This window comes from Rattus norvegicus, chromosome 14, assembly GCF_021556685.1.
Source record: "Rattus norvegicus strain SHRSP/BbbUtx chromosome 14, alternate assembly SHRSP_T2T, whole genome shotgun sequence".
NCBI classification, from domain to species: domain Eukaryota; kingdom Metazoa; phylum Chordata; class Mammalia; order Rodentia; family Muridae; genus Rattus; species Rattus norvegicus.
Genome location: NC_141547.1, coordinates 72,585,552 through 72,602,347, shown reverse-complemented (window position 1 = coordinate 72,602,347; position 16,796 = coordinate 72,585,552). Strand labels below are relative to the sequence as shown.

The 16,796-nt window shown below is 38.2% G+C and overlaps 1 long non-coding RNA gene across 2 annotated transcripts in view; it reads right to left on the bottom strand.

Moving 5' to 3' along the window:
• Positions 1-2,154: 2,154 nt before the first annotated feature.
• The window catches only part of LOC134481851 (uncharacterized), a 140,384-nt gene continuing 125,742 nt past the window's right edge, over positions 2,155-16,796 (bottom strand). Inside the window, exons 1-3 of one of the 2 annotated variants that reach the window (XR_015637484.1) lie at positions 16,313-16,537; positions 7,300-7,562; positions 2,155-3,677 (exon numbers count right to left, since the gene is read on the bottom strand). This is a non-coding gene — a long non-coding RNA (uncharacterized LOC134481851). Of the gene's footprint in view, positions 3,678-7,299; positions 7,563-16,312; positions 16,538-16,796 lie in introns of those variants that run through there. The other variant, XR_015637485.1, reaches the window with a different exon arrangement.

Here is a 16,796-nt window from a genome sequence, read left to right as displayed (position 1 = left end):
AGACAAAGAGGTATTTGTGGAGGTCAGAAGACAATTTCAGGCAGTCAGCTGTTTGCTTCCCCCTTTACATAGGTTCTAGAGATCAAACTCATGTCATTAGACTTCTGTAGTATGTGCCATTGCCTGCCAAGTAAGGATTTATTCTTCTTAAGATTGTCATCAAAAATATTTGTTCATCCACCATAGGTGGGCTATGAGTAACACATGGAAGGAAGAACTCTGAGAAAAATCCAATCTTCCTTCACAAATTCTCCAGGCATTAAAAAGGAAACCAACCTTGACCTTGAATATCTTCTCTTAGAGGGCATCAGATTCTATGGGTAAAGGCCAGATGTATAAGGTAGAGTGCTGGAAGGCAAGTGTAAGAGAGGAAAGAAGGAAAATAGAAAGGAAGAGAGAGAAGGGAGAGAGAGGGAATGAGGATCGCATTAATTCCCCTCAATAAATCTATTGTTTAAACATTTAAGTCTGCAATTAAATAAAAGCAAAGTCATATTCAGGTTAGATAAATAATGTGCCAAAAATCATATAATTTGAATTAAAATCTAAGTTCATTCTGCCACAGCATTGATGCAGAAGTTAATTAGACATAGCATCTGCCTCCAAGAAGATGGTTTTCTGTACATCCCAGCATTGGAAGGGATTTTCTAAGTGAGCAAGAGGAAGCTATTGATAATTCAGAATGGCGAGGAGTGGATAGATACTCCAAAAGTATTGATTATAACTGTCTCTAAATAACTTTAGGATATTGAAACACAGAGCCAAGGATGGGATTTGGTCCTCTTGCAGTGTCTTTCCAGATTCAGTGCTTGAAATTTATTTAGAGCAGGAGGAATGGGAAGATCAGCACATGACAGCCAAAGGGTTCCAGTTGAACTGCTACCAGGCTAAAAGTTTTGGCAGTGTCAGTATTAGGATCTAAAGGCAAGGAACACAATGCAGGACAGAAGAGAAGACTGTGCATTTGAATTGGGCACTTAGCCTTCTACAATATTAAGGTTTGCACTCTAGGATTTTTTTTAATCCAAAACCGAAATGTTTCTAACATACTTAACATACTAATAAAATGGGTTCCTGCATGCTGTCCTTAGAGCATGTACAAATAAGTACTTTGGGGGCTACCAGGTCCTGTAGCTATTGCCAGTAAGTCAGGTGGATTACTGCCAAAGTAACAGGAATCATAAGAAAACACTGGCACACTAACCTGTGGGCAGAATCCGCACTTGAGGTTGAAGTATTGACTGATCTTAAGCCAACTATCACAATACAAAGATTCCCCCAAGAGTGTCTGGCAAGAAATAAAGCAGAAATTTTCAGGATTGATGATGGATAGTGTTAGGCAAAATGTTAGTCAGGTGGATTACTACCAAAGTAACAGGAATCACAAGAAAGCACTAGCACACTGAGCTCTGGGCAGGATGTTGAAAAGAATGAAGAAAATGTGATCTGAGTCTTCATGGCCATGCATGATTTTGTAACGGTAAGTGAGCCATTTCGCCACCTGTCTTGTGTTCCCACACCTTATGTTTCTATTTATTTATTCCAGAAACATTTACTGTAGAAACATCATTATGCCTGATACTTTAAATACACAAAGAAAGATTCTTTGCTTCCAGGATTCGATAGGACAATGAAGCTTAAAAGTAAAGAACACACACACACACACACACACACACACACACACACACACACACACAAACACGCACATGCACAAAGCAACTAAAACCTATCATCATATTAGCAATCTTCACCAGGGGTTGTGAAAATGCAAAAATCTTGGACAGAACCAAATGGGATGTCCAAGTAGCTTGACTACAAAAGATCTCCAGAGTTAGCAAGTGTGAGGAAGGTATTGCTCTGAGGAAAATTAAAAGGTGAGAGAACAGAGCTCACTGAGTGGGGGTAGGATGAGGAAATAAAGAACATAACTGGTGTGCGTTGTGATTAACATCCCAATAGAGATGTAAAATGAATAGCTGAATGATGAGATTTTGAAGTAGTATCTGGTATTCTGCCAATGACCTTAGATTCAGGCATTAAGAAAATGTACTTACAAGAAAACAAGGCATGAAAAATAGAACATGAAAATATCACACCTGAGGCCGCACCTGGTGAAGGCATTAAGAAATCAGGTCATTTAGAAAAAACATCAGTACAGGAGGAACGAAACCAAAATGATTTATTTTTTTATCATGTACATAACAGGATTATCATTTAATCTATAAATAGAACACAGTGACACTAAGTTGTTTACAGTATCAAGCAAACATCACCTTCAACATCATGTAACTATTACTATTACAGCTATCTATATCCCAAATTTATTAAGTTCTCCTTAATAATTAAAATGTGTCCAATAAAATAAGTGAATAACATGCTAGTTCCACTCTTATGCACCCTCGATAGATTACAGCTATCTATATCCCAAATTTATTAAGTTCTCCTTAATAATTATACTGTGTCCAATAAAGTAAGTGAATAACATGCTAGTTCCACTTTTATGCACCCTCAATAGCTTTTTCTTTACTTTCTGTCACTGTGAATTTGACTGAGTGTTAAATGTAATATCCTTATAACATTTGCTTACCGTGCATGACTTTTAAAACTAAACAAAATACTTTTCAAGGACCTCCTATGTTATAACATGGTTTGAAATTCATTCATTTTTATGTGTTGTGTGCCAGAGTTGACTAAAGATTCATGTGATTGAATGAAAGCATGCACAGAGGAATGGTGGCTTCAACATGCTTGTGCCTGGCACACCTTAGCTCCTTGGCAAACAGTCTAATGGGGGAATGATGAACCGTACTCCTCTCTTTGTCCTTCAGTGGGCCTTGCCTAGAGCAAGTGTTCAATAATGTATTATTGAGTGACTCCCTTCAAAAATTAATCCTGATTGAAGAAATTCCCAATGTTCTTATTGGTATTAACCTGCAGGCTTCCAATTCTAATAACCTATACTCATTATTCATTTTCAAAACCTTAGCCTTCACACTTCTCTCAATAAGCCTGTTAACATACCAGACTTCTTGCCCACTATTTCCCAGAAGCACACACACACTTTAGTAGAACTGCTTTCATCTGTGATACTGTATCTTCTCCGCTTGCTATTCCATTTTATCCAACTGGAAATTTCATCATGTGAGCTTTAAGGCTTTCAGGTTTCGGCTTAAAGGCCCCATTCTGCGGCCCAGATTTCCACAGCATTTTGAACCCACATCCATTGCAACATCTACATACTCGAAGAAATATACTTGTGTTTGCAACTAGTAGCACTATTTAAAATAGATGAAAAAATGATAGAACTATAGGGTAAAGTAGGTGAAACTATTGTAAGTGGTCATGCCAATACTCTTTTTGTTATTGATAGAGCATGAAGACAGAAACATCAGTAAGAATAGAAATGACCTGAACTATTGATCTTGGTCTAACTGGCAGCTACAGAATTCTTCATCTGATAGCATCATAGTACAGATTTTTTTCAAGTTTACAGAGAATATTCATAACTATAGACACAATGTGAACATTGGGTTTGTGCTACGTATATGTACATGTGGAGGTCAGAGGTCAAAGCAGAGTACCTTCTTTAGCAGTTCTTTACCTCCATTTTTGTGGCAAGGCTTCTGTCCTGTCCAGTGAGTATGGCTGTTCAGGGAGCTCCTGTGATCCACCTGTCTCTTGCAAACAGACAAGAGACTTGCTGTCATTCCTTGAACTTCTCCCCAGATCTCACCCAAACAAATTTAAAGCAATAGAAACTCTTCAAATATTCCCACTAATCATAATGGAATTAAAATGAGCATCAATGACAGCAAAGGAAATGAATAATTTCCAACTGGTTATAAATTAAGCACACTATTAATCAAAGTTGGATCAAAGAAGTCTCAAGATATATTTCATAAAAATGCAATACAAATTTCCAAAGTGGATAGACTAAATCTAAAACATGCTCAGGGGAAACCCTACAGCAAAAGTATATATGAAACAATAAAAATAAATAAAAACAAAAATTGATAATCAGATATTTAGCACAGGAAAACAGAGACAAAAATTACATCAATCTAAGCTTTAAACTATATTAAAGAGATCATGGAAATTAGTGAAATTGAAAACAAGAAAATTACATATAAAACAATGAGACAAAATTGTCTTATAGAAAGATATATAAAATTGATAAACATCAATTAAGCAATGTAAAAATAAGAAACACAAGAAGTATTCATATTGTCAATATGGAAAATGAGAACACATTATAGAACTTATAAACATCAAAGGGACAGGAATAAGTGTGATTGTTATGACTTGAACGTAAAAATGGTTGCACAGACTCATTGTTCCCTAGGTAGTGATGCTGTTTAGAGAGATTGGAGGTAGGACCCAGCTGGAGAACATGCTTTTATAGTCCACCAATGTGTATGCCTAAATCAATGAGCTATAGTTGTATAACGATTATATAACTGACCCCACTATGCTCTGCAATTCTCATTTTTGGACAACATCTCAAGTGATCCAGGCTGTTCTTGATCTTACAATGTCAGTAACAATAACCTTGAACTTGATCCATCTGCTGCTATCTCCTGAGTGCTGGAATTTAGAAAGATCCAACCTTTCTTTGGCTGTTTTGAAACAAGCTCTGTTATACTGTGGTCTAGATAGGCCACGAGCTGCCCAAAGTCAAGGATGAGCTGCAAGTCCTGGTCCTCCAGCTTCAGCCTTTGCAGTGTCAAGGATAACAGGATGGCATGCTATCCCACTTTTGGTAGTGTGGAGAATTGAACATATGGATTCTGGTTTGCTAGCCCAGCCCTTCACCCACTAAAGAAACTCACGAGCATTGTTACTCGATTTTTAAGAACAGTTCAATTTCACTGAAAGGAACTCCTATGCCTAGATGATCCTAAAACATGGACCATCGAGATGTTCGTTAGGTATGTAATGACTTCTGATATCCAGTTTAGATAACCAGAACCCAGATTAGCCACCAATAGACTACAGTTCACTATAGTATTCAAGCTGTGCCAAAAAAATGACCTGTAAAAGACAAAAGGTAAGCACCTAAATTTGAGGGTGCAGTAAACTGGTGGGATCAGCAAAGCAGGAACCGAAGCCTCCAAGACAGCCTGATGTGCTTCCTACTTATCAGTCCTGGAACCATCCAGCTAGCGCTTACACCTGATTCCTTCATGACTACCCAAGCAAACAGCACTTGAGGTCATTCAGGAGCTTCCTTTCTGATTTCCACAGAGTCCCTGGGCTCCCCAGACTGCTGGAAGCCAAGCACTCACTGCTCCAGCCAGGTGTGTCATCCAGGGGGATGCTGCAGATTAACTGGATTCTATTTGCATCCTCCCAATTGTCTAGGAAATGCAAATGTGCCCTGCTCACACTCGGGAGCCATCCATTGTCTGTGTCTGTGCGGGAGCTGATAAGGCCAATTAAATGCCAAGGCTCACTTAACAGGTGTGCTGATTGCCTCTGCAGGATGATTTACTAGAGCAACACCCTGGTGCGAAGCAGACAGGAAAGAACATTCTGTCTCCTTGTCATCCCCATCCTGGTTATTAGCTTTCACATTTGGGCTTCACTGGCAAGAATTAACTTTTTCTCCCTAAAAACAAAATGAGAATCATGTCACATAGGAGCAAGCTAAACCATTCACGTTGTTTGGTCATTATATCTGTGTCCAGAGACTCCATTAAGCCTACAAAGGTTCCATTCTGTCCACTCTACACACAGCTTCCTGAGGAGGCAAAGCAAGCCATGGCATGCCATTTTCCTACTCACAGCCCACAGTGACTTCCTATTGTCTACTTAATCAAGTACATATTCTTCAGCAAGGTACTAGAAATCCTTTATTGGCTGGATTCTGTTTTTACCAGAGCACTCTCAGCCCACTACAAAATTTGAAATCTATCATACCTGCTTTTTCCAGCTAGCTTCTGGGGTGCCTTTTCCTGGATCCTGCATCAGCCCAGAGCTGTCTCAAATTAGGAACAGACAGACAGACGACAGACAGACAGGTCGGGAGAAAGGGAGAAGAGGAAGTTGTGAGGGAAGGAAGGAAGGAAGGAAGGAAGGAAGGAAGGAAGGAAGGAAGGAAGGATAGTATAGAAAGGAGAAAGGAGCTTTATAGATACCTGCAATTGCTATTTCTTTCTACTATGGTCCCGAGGGGTATTATATAGAATTACTTGATTCTGAGCATTTATTGCATATCTGAGCATGGCAATTGCTTGGTTTTGGGGATACTGTCTTAGGTCTGTCTGCCAGGCTACACTATGCTGTTCTCACTTTGCAGATGGGAAACTTGAATGTGTGAGGGATGAATAGCTTGCCCAATGCCATGAAGTTAATGGGATGTACACATCAGAATTAAAACCGGATATGCAGATACTCCAGCAGACCAGCACTTACTCCCTACAGTTTGTATCGGCATCCTGGGTGCATCCTTTATAACTAAATCATTTATAACTCTGCACCTGACAACTGCTCATTTAGTTGACATTAACATTTTGAATACAAGAGAGGAAGGAACATACCACTTTTAGCTGTGCATTCACCCTACCAAAGGACTTTGTTAAACTGCTTTTCATGACTTTGTTTTGTCCTGGTGGAAACACCTGTCCTCATCTCTCCTTTTAGCTTTAAGGAAATCCATAGGTTTGTAGTACAAAAAGTGGCTTTATGTCTTCCCAGCATAGACACTAGGAGGGGGTGAGAATATTTCTATTTAATTTATTTCTTGGAACCACAGGGTCAGATTTATTTCATGTGTATAGGTTACGAAACAAATGCTGCCACACCAGACTTAACAGAGCACACTGTCCAATTTCCACTGGTTTCTTTGCTTTACCTGTCAAGGTCCTACTCTGGGAAAAGCTTTGCCCATACCTCCCATCCAAGCCTGGCTTCTAGCCCATGGCTGGATGACAGACCCTGCTGATTTCAGATGGGGCTGAAAGCAGCTCACAGAAAGACAATTTTCATTTCAAAGCTTAAACATGAAAAGCGCCCTCTTGCTGAGTAAATGAACCTGCTGTTCTCATGATGAATCAAGCTCTGTGGAAGGGGAGCTGGAGAACAGTGTTGGCAGGATTGAGAAGCAAAAACAGAAGTTTGCCACTTCTGTTGTTTCTCTTTAATTTTAATTTTATTTTTTTAATCTATGGATAATGTGGCTGGAAGATGAGCTGTGATTTTTTAAGTTGTATTGGAAAAGTGGAGAGAGCATACTTAAAATTATGGTCACACCTGTGGCTCTTGATCTAATTAATCTAAGTGGTATATAAAGTAACTTACCTCAGAGCCAAGCTCCTGGAGTAGTTTGCACATCTGTTCTGGAGATCCTACGTCCCCATTTCCCCTTTCTAGAACTTGGAGGCTCAACTTCCTGGAGCTCAATACCAGTAAAGGAACATTCTTTTGTTGAAGGTACCAATTTTTCCACAGTGAACACAGGATCATTCTTGAATTGGACAGGCAAGCTAAGACTCTGAGCCCTTGCTTCCTGGGAATATAACGTCAGTAACCAAAGAGCCGGGAGAGCTCAGCTACTCAGCTTCCTGATAATAGAAAGGAAAAGTAATGAACAGAAAGGTCAAATACAACTTAAGTAAAAATACACAGCATTTAGTGAGAGAAAAGTGTGAAAGTAGAAAGATTTATCTTATAACATAATGGTCATAGTTAATACAATACCTATTGGGCTCCTAAAAATTGCTGAGAGATTTTAAATTTTCATGTACATACATTCAGAGCCTAAGTATGCATGGAAATTGCACGCTGTTACCTTGAACAATCATTTTGCAGTTTAAACATGCATCAAAATATAAAGTTGTACATCATTTATTTATATACATATACATATACATATACATATACATATACATATACATATACATATACATATACATATACATATACATATACATATACATATACATATACATATACATATACATATACGTATGTTTATTGATTAAAACAAATTAATAATATGAAGACTTTTCTGTTTCTGGATGGATTTATATCTTCAGGTGGCTGTGAGTAAACTTTATATCAAGCCTTGAGAGAAGTGTAAAAGAGAAAGGAGTTTCTAGGCTCTGTAGGAGGTGCCCTGAGGGCATCAAGAGGAGCAGAGTTATCTATCTAAACCTTCATAGGTGATCTTTTCCTTATGAATGGAACCCAGAACCGTGTCTGGTAAGGACATGCACTACCTCTGAGCAAATCCCTGCATCTAAGTACTGTGATTTTGAAAACATGTATAACATAGGACAGGGAGAATCAAGTTGATATTGACCAGGAAGCTTCTACCTTACTGGCTAGCTTTTATGGTAACAGAAGATGCTTAGTATACTACTAGGGGACAGTGCCCAACTGTCACACTCAGCTGTGAACTCAAAGAACTACAGTAATGACCAACATGACAAGATGTACACATTGCTGCAATAATGACACTTCTATTGGAGGTAACCAACCACTTTGTTACTGAACTTAAGGTCTGCTCCCCACGACAAACATGGTTGTTATTGTAAATCTGTCCATGAACTCATAGCTGGTGACCTGGCAGACCCCGAGGAGTGAACTGCTTCCTATTATTTTGATGACTAAACAGTATATCAAATTTCCCCTGAAACTGAAATACTGTGCCCATAGTTTGGTGCTGCTCTGAGACCCCAAGGAGACCCCATATACAGTGGTTAATAAAAGAATTCACAGTTGATTAACTGCCAAGAAAAAGTGCTAAGCCACAGATGAAACATTAACATCACCACAAGTGGGACCTCTGTATTATATACCACTCCGTGGGCTCTGAGACCATCTCAGAGAAGAGATCGTAAGAGACAGAGGTCTGAGAGGAATGGACCTCAACACTGTCTTATAAACAGGATAGGACCAATGCATTCATGAACTCACAGCAAATATGGTTACCTGTACAACACCTGTTCAATATCAAGCCAGTCAACATTCTATCATGGATGAGAAAGGAACTCATGAGCTGGGAATCCTAATTGAGGAACAGCTGATGGATTCTTAGGGGACAAAGTTATCTTTAAGGGTATGTCCTCTCATAGATTGATTACACTCCACCTGATAGTCCCACACCCATAAATATTAGGCAGCACAGCCTTGTTTTGAACATGATATGTAAAAGTGAGAGAGGATATGGAGGTAAGAGCGGATCCGGAAGGATATATTGGGAGAGTTGGGATGAACATGATGAAAATACATAATATGAACTTCCTTTTGAAAAATTTACAATTATAATATTCCACCAATATGTTGAATCCAATAAACATATTAAGATAAAGAACAACAAGAAAATTGAAATCCTCCTACTCTTCAGATTTTTTTCTCTGGGGTTAATAACAAAATGGTCTAACAAGTAGAGACTACAGTATGCTGTGGAATGCCTCAGAATATATTCTCATAAGGCCACTGGAGGTGGTCTATATCTGTGTTATTGATTAAAACCACTCTTCAAGGAATTTTGAGGAAGATACAAACACACACACTACTCTTATGGCCTCCAATACTCATTTTGAGATGTTATTGCTATCATGCATATATGTCCTTTTAAGCTTTTTTTTAAATGTTTGATAAAATATTTATTTTATATTTCAATATATGCATGTGAATACAAGTGCCCAGAGAGGCCAGAGAGAGTCTTAGGTCCTCTGGAGCAGGACTTACAGGTGTGAGAGCTCTGAACTGAGCTGGGGTCCTTTATAAGAATGGTGCATGCTCTCAACCACGAAGCCATCTTTCAGCCCCAACCTTTAATCTTAAAATAGAAAAGCAGAGACTTATGTGTACATAGTGAATGTCATTGCTATCATGCATATATGTCCTTTTACGCTTTTTTTTAAAATTCTCTTCCCTTGATGACTTTTCCTCTCATATACTTCCAATTCATTGGTTCACTTCCTCCTCCATATAGTCTCTGTCCTGATTTTATGTCATATATATTCCATTTCTCTCTTTTTCTCTCCCTCTATGCTACCTTGGGACTTTTTCTTTTCCTATTATGGTCTCCTTTTATTTTTTCATTATTCACATTACACACACACACACACACACACACACAAGCACAGACAATTAAATTCTAAATTTAGACAAGTATGTCTCACTGAGTGTAGCTTATTAAGATAATGATGGCCAGTTGCAAAAGCAACTGTTTTATATTTGTGCATTAATAAAATTCTGTTGTACCTACATACCACATTTTCTTAATCTACTATGGATATCTAGACTGGACCCATTTTCCAGATAGAGTCTAGCAATAAGCATTACAAATGCAAATATTTAGTGGATATGTTAACTTTATATCCAGAAGCCATATAGATGGATTCCACATGTTCTAGATTTCATTTTCCTGAGGGAACTCTACAATGACTTCCAAAGTGCCTTGGCAAATTTATATCCCTAAGAGTAGTGAGGGATTGTCCTCTTTTTCCACTTTCTCACCACATTTTTTTCTGGGATGATAGCTATTCTGACTTTGGTGAGATAGAATCTTGGCACTTTTAATTTACATTTGCCTAAAAGCTAAAATCTATGACCATTTGTGAATTTTCTTTAAGGACCAACATCGCCCCATTTATTGATTTGATTTTTTTTTATTTTTTGGTATAAAATTTTACTAGTTATTTATGTATTCTAGATACTAATCTTCTGTCTACTATATAGTCAAAAAGTATTTTCACCTTTGAGTAGGTTGTCTCCATTCCACTGAAAGTTTTCTTTGCTATGTGGAAGTGTCTTAGTTGGCTTTTATTGCTGTGAACAGCCATGATGACATGGCAGCTCCTATAAAGGAAAACATTTAATTGAGGCTGGCTTACACTTTATAGCTTTAGTCCATTATTGTCATGGCAAGAAGCATGACAGTGGGCCTGCAGACATGGTGTGGGGAAATTAAGAAGTCTACATTTGGATCCCCAGGCATCAGAAAGAGACTGTGAGACACACTGGGGATAGCTTGAGCATATGAGACCATAAAATCTACCCCCACAGTGACACACTTCCTCCAACAATGTCACAACTTCTAATAGTGTCACTCCCATGGGCTGAGCAGTCAAACTCATGAGTCTATGGAGGCCACTCCTACTCAAACCAATGTTTTCATTTCCTTTAATCTAATTTTTTAGTTCTTGAACTTATTTTGTGATCTTGAGTCTGTGTCACAAGAGATCTTGTCATATTTGTCTCTAGCCTTTGCTGCCTATTTTCTTTCTACATCTAAGAAATTTATCCTATAATTTTATTGAATACATTATCAATGCCTTTAATTTTTGCCTCAGCTCTTTCTTTCACCCTGTGTTTATTTAACCTTTGTCTCTTAATAACATCTCAGAATTCTTGAACGTTTTGGTCATGCTCATATATTCTATTTTTTCATTAATATTTACTACAGTATGTTTAAACTTTGTCCTTAATTCTTGATCACTTCTGCTTAGCTGAGTATATTGATCTTTTTCACTGTTTTTAAAGTTCATCTATTGACTTATATATTTTTTACTTTTCTAAACTCTCAAATCCTTACTAATTTTTTTCTAGGTTGATAATTTTTCATGCATATTTCCAGTTATCTCATCTAATTTGTACATTTTTTTTCACATCACCAAACTTCCTTTCATGGGTCAAGACTGAATTCATCTGCCAGCTTGTATGCTCTTTGCGGTTATCTATTATTTTTACAAAGAAACTTGAAATCATGATCTATGTCACATCATTTTGAATGTCTTTGAATTCAGTATTTAGTATTGAGAAGTTCTCATTTGAAGGAGTTAGGTTGACCTGATTTTCATATTTTTTTTGTGTTTCATGTGGCTGTGCATCTGTTGTTTTGGATATCACTTCCAGGTTTTTTGGGTTCCTTTCTTTCTTTCTTTCTTTCTTTCTTTCTTTCTTTCTTTCTTTCTCTTTTTGGTACTTTCTTATTGAATAGATTCCTCTTGAGGGGTTGGTCCATAGCACTACTTTTCAAAGAATTTTATATTTTCTATTTTCCAACTGGGATGCCATAGAGTTAGAGTTCTGTTCAAAGTTGTGTCTATCTTTTAAACCAACTTTACAAATATCCAGTCACTACTTTGTGAGTACTTAAAGCTCTTCTTCAACTTACTGTCTTTGGAATAAAGTCTAACTTCTTGTTGCTGTTGTTGTTGTTATTGTTGTTGTTGTTGTTGTTGTTGTTATTGTTGTTGTTGTTGTTGTTGTTGTTTTCCCTAGAAGGGGCCTCCTAGACTAACATCTTACCTAGGAATCCCCATGAGATAGTATCTTTAAGGTGTACGAGTGTCATGAGTGTACAAATGTTGCTGTTCTTTTTATATAAATAAGTTCTATGTTTTGCCCTCTCTTTCATTTTGTACTTCTGCCATGAGATGATGTGATAATGAGGCCCTCATCTTCTTTTACCTTCTCACATCTAGCACTGTAAGCCAATAAATTGTCATTCGTTATAAATGATCTGATTTTAATTACTCTATTATAACAGCACAGAATATACTGAAATACAACACACACACACACACACAAACACACAGAGAGAGAGAAAGAGAGAGAGAGAGAGAGAGAGAGAGAGAGAGAGAGAGAGAGAGAGGTGAGGTTAGGTAAGGTCTGTTGTAAGACTGAAATGTTCTGAGAAGTACAGCCCTAAACGTCAGTGCAATTAATTGTGATCTAAGTTGAATCAAATTAGCACTCATTTTCACAAGTGAACCTAATACCACAAGTGTCCTAATTCTGTCTTTCCTCATTGTCTAAAGACTTTTACTGATGCATGCATTCTAGAAAAAAAAAAAGAACAAATGTCAGTCCTTATATTGGGTAACAAATTCATTTCTCCTCACAATATTTGCATAAAATATTTAAGACAGAGAGACAGACAAAAAGAGCAAAGCACAGAGAGATGGTCCAGTTGGCCTCTACTCTGTGTTTATCACAATACCAAGCATTTTGACAAGGAAGAAGAAACACAGGTATCAAGAGAGGAACCCTCATATCTTCTAGTCTGTACTCTCGTTCTCTATTCCTCTGCAGTTCAGAAGCAAAAATACCATCCATCCACTCTTAAAACACTGAGATGCCACCCTTCAAGCTATCCTTGATATTCATGTGGCTAATAAGATCAAAGATGTACTGACCTTCAGGAAAATGAAATGTTCATAGAAGATATGTGACATGGTATTAGGTATACTGCTTACTTGGAGCTGTTATTCCTATGATGAAACCTCATAACCAAAAGCTCTTAGGAAGGAAAAGGGTTTATTTGGCTTATGTTTCCACATTGTAGTCCACCATGGTAGGAAGTCAGGACAGGAACTCAAATGGAGCATGAACCTGGAGGCAGGAGCTGACATAGAGACCATGTAAGGATGCTGATTGGTGGCTTCTTCTCTTTCATATAGAAGCCAGGACCACCATCCCAGGGATGGCACCATGCACATTAGGCTGGGGTATCATTAATTATGAAAATATCTTACAGGCTTGTTTACAGCCTGATCTTATGGAGGCATTTTTTTAATTGAAATTTCCTTCTCTCCGGTGACTGTAGGCAGTGTCAAATTGACATAAACTAGTCAGCAAAGAGGAAGAAAACAGACAAAATAGGAATAGTGAAAAATGTGTTCAACTGTTCAGGATACAATTTCAAACTTGGTAGGTCACATATTGTTTGGAACTATCATAAACTCAGAAATAATGTAGAATACTAATACAAACATAAAGTAAAAAAGGACTGTGGTCCTGAAGATATAATAGTTATATCCCATGATCATCTCTCTGCTCATCATAATTTCCTTTGAACCTGAATAAAATTAATATTCTCTAAAGGAAGACTCTAAAGGATACAATGAAAAAGATTCCTGACTAAGGGCCACCAGACTTGAGCAAGAATCAAGTGAAACCTATTGACTCTCCAGTGATCTAAAATCTACCCTAGAGGAGGCTGAGAGGTATTGTGTCCCTATTGACCCTGTGTGGTAGAATGGTGTCACCAGGTCAGACTAGAAAGACCATCATGACATGGACTTTAAACAACCAATTGACTTTTGAACCACAAAAGGGAAGAAAAATATTTATTTGGGGCCAGAGTTGGTGTATTAACTACTAAACATATTTAGAAAGAAACTAGAACCTTTTGACAGAGTAGTTAAAATGTTCAGAATATACCTAAGATTATATTACATGAAGAAACAGGAAAACACTCAACTCGAATGATAAATAATGCAATCAACAGACACTGATGATAATATGCTGAAATCTCTCTCAGACAATGGTATAAGAGAGTTGTAATGGTGAAACGCCAATGAGTAGTTGTAAACACCCTTGAAACAGAACCAAAAAAAAAAATCCAACAAGAAAATAGAGGATAAAAAAGACACAGATTACATTTTAGCAAGAAAACAAAACAAACACAAACACACACACACACACACACAAACACACACACACACAAATCAAAGAACCTAGACATGAGTGAAGTAATTAACTGTACTTGAGAGCGTTTATGTGATTGTCATTTTAATGAAATGATTCCTTCTGATTACTTCTTAGAATTTTAACTTTAATGTCATGAACTCATCTCCATGAGACAAGTTTTAAGTTCCTGTAAAATAGGGATAATACATAATATCTCCTGGAGTGGCTAAAGGGATTAGATGTTATGGATAGGAGTTAGAAACATTGTGTATTAGTTTGCTGTTAATTTTTTAAAAACAAACAACCAAACAAAAATATTCACTTTGCTCCTGTAAGTGAAGTCAGGACGTCAGCCAGTCCCTGAACAGGTGGGTTTCAGTCCTAAGCAGATGAAAGGCTGGGAGATACAATCGTCTTGAACACCATATATGTTCCCAAATACTAATCTGAATAGATTCAGTACCTGAGAGTCACGATTTGATGTATTATTTCTGTGATCCTGCAGCACAATGGACTCAGAGTAGATAATCTTTTGCAAGGAAATTTGTGACTCCTTTGATATGTGATGAAGTGCAAATGGCCAATAGGTACATGGAAATGTGTTCAGTGTGCCAGCATCAGGAAAATGCACCTGGTCATAACAGCTATCATGAAGCAACCACAGAATGCTGCAGGGGGTATGAAGAAGGCACCTTTAAATTGCTACTATCAATTATTAAAACTACTGTTGAAATAAATATGAAGATTTCTCAAGAAATTATAACTACATTTGGCATACAATCCAGCTCTACTACTTCTAGGTGGATACTTTACTGAGAGGTTCACACTTACTACAGACACACCTATATGTCCATATTTTTTTGCATGTATAACAGTCTCTTAGTTTATTATAAACCAGCTTCATGGGCCACAGAAAAAAGGACTATGTACAGCCTTTTGGGAAACAGGCAAGGAGCTGAGGAGGACCAAGATGAGTCTAGGGCCTCAGAGGGCACATTTCCCAGGGAGGGAGCCCTGAAAGGGAAACCAGACGCTCCAGTAAGACTCCATGAACAGCATAACAAACAGGTCTGTGGTAACCTGACCCTGGGGAATAGGGTCCATGTCTCCTCGGAGCTACTGACATAAGGCTGTGCGAAGATCAAAGCAGACCTCGCATGCCTGGAGGAGGAGGTTGCATCCCAGAAGGGGGCATGCCCATTGGAGTTTCTCGGCCAGGAGGGATCCACATTGGGGGACCCATGGGAGGCCTCATGCCAGGAGGTAGGCCCATCATACCTGAAGGAGAAAAGCTCACGTGACCTTCTAAAAGATGGAAGGAAACATACAAAGCAGTCTACCGAGCGAGAAGGCCTAGTCCATCCTCTCAGCCTCTACAAGCAAAGTAGCTCCTGAACCAGAGTGGAATTCCTACTGGCTCTTGTCCAGTTAGGTTCCAGTTCAGTCAGCCATTTATTACAGCATTATTCACTAGAGCCATATTGGGGGTTAAATCTAGATTTCAATCAAAATATCAATGGATAAAGAAACTGCAAGTATGGCAGAGATTTTCCGGGTTACAAAGAAGAATGATATTATGTCGCTAGAGGGTTGGCACTGGAGAACATCATGCTAAGTGCTATAAGTCAATGCTACAAAGAAAGTATGACATGATTTTCCTTCAGATGTGGAAGGTCAAGAATAAAATTAAGGACTTGAAACTAGCAAGGAGAATCATAGGGATGGTGAGGAAGAGGAGGACTAGGGAAAATGGAGTAGAAAAGGAAATAGCGAAGAAGAATGAAACCCCTCTATTAAATTATATATAGTAATAATTTAAATACATCTCTCCCTGGGGTTTAACACCACAAAAATAAAGTAAAAAGAAACGTAGTGAGCTCACCTCAGCTTCCCATCTTTTGTCCATGTGTCATGTGCCTTAGACCTTACATTGGCATAAATCCAAGTAATATTAAGCAGCATTCCAACAACCTCTAGCTACTTTCTATAGGCTCAAGATGTGCTCAGTGGTCACAATTCTTCCAAGGACAGAGAACTTATTCAGAGAATCGTGTGGTTCTCTGAATATTTCGTGACATTCGAGAACGAATGAGCCTTTTCCACCCACGTTTTACCATGTGTACATATCAACTCTAGCAGGACAATGGCCAATAGACTGTAAAAGGACCATGAAATGACTATGAAAGGAACACTGGGCTGAGGACAGAGTGAACCGGATAAGATCACCAGCAATGTCCTGGAGGAGATAAGATATCAGCAGGTTTGAGAAATCTCTGGGGCCGTGGGAAAGGAAGATTTCAGAAACAGAGATCTTGATCAGAGGACCAACAGCTTGTCACTCACACATCATCATGTGCTTAATACTA